Source organism: Lactuca sativa, chromosome 9, assembly GCF_002870075.4.
Source record: "Lactuca sativa cultivar Salinas chromosome 9, Lsat_Salinas_v11, whole genome shotgun sequence".
Lineage (NCBI taxonomy): Eukaryota > Viridiplantae > Streptophyta > Magnoliopsida > Asterales > Asteraceae > Lactuca > Lactuca sativa.
The window spans coordinates 100,042,060-100,042,881 of record NC_056631.2 but is presented as its reverse complement, the minus strand read 5'-3'; positions in this window follow the sequence as shown (position 1 = coordinate 100,042,881).

Below are 822 nucleotides of genomic sequence, written 5' to 3'. Positions count from 1 at the left end.
TTTTCCATTAATCTAAACTAACTCATAAACCAAGGAAACATAAAACTTTTGGTAATCCATAACCTACGGAGTAAAATGCTTGTTTTATGATGAAACTTTTCATGTTCCATAACTTAAGAATAAGTTATGGAATTCTTTAAAACATTAACACCAAATTTTGTAACTCCATAAAAAAACTTTGAATCAATTTTCTTTAAAACCTTTTCATATCCATAACTTATGGAGGTTAAAAAAAACACTCTTTAGATCAAACTTTTAAAACTAATAAAATAATCATATCATTTTATCTTTTACTAAATTTGACCTAATTCAACTCATATAGCAAATGATTCAAATTTTACAAATAATTAGTTTTTCACAAAAACAAGTAATTATCTTAAAATTTGACAAACATCATGTTTTTTTTCCCTTTTTTTCAACTTTGAAAATAAAACATTTGCATCAATATAACAGAAAACAACTCATGGCTATGATACCACTGTTAGGTTTTTTGAGCATTCTAACACTCCTAAGTGTACATGCAACCCTAAATACCTTGGATCTATGTTTTCTCTATTATACATACAAATATGAATATCCAAGGTATTATCCTAGCTAGCATACCAAAAACATTGATACTAGGGTAATAAAATAGATAGAATACATACCTTGTTGTTGTAACTTGTCTTCATGAAACTTGAGTGCCTAGTGCCATAAGTGTGACACCTCAAATGGTTCACACAACACCATGAACACTTGGAATAACCTTGAGAATAAGGATACTTGGTTCTCTCTAGTGAAATCGACTAGCCCTCTTAGTGTACCCACACTTGTGTGTCAATT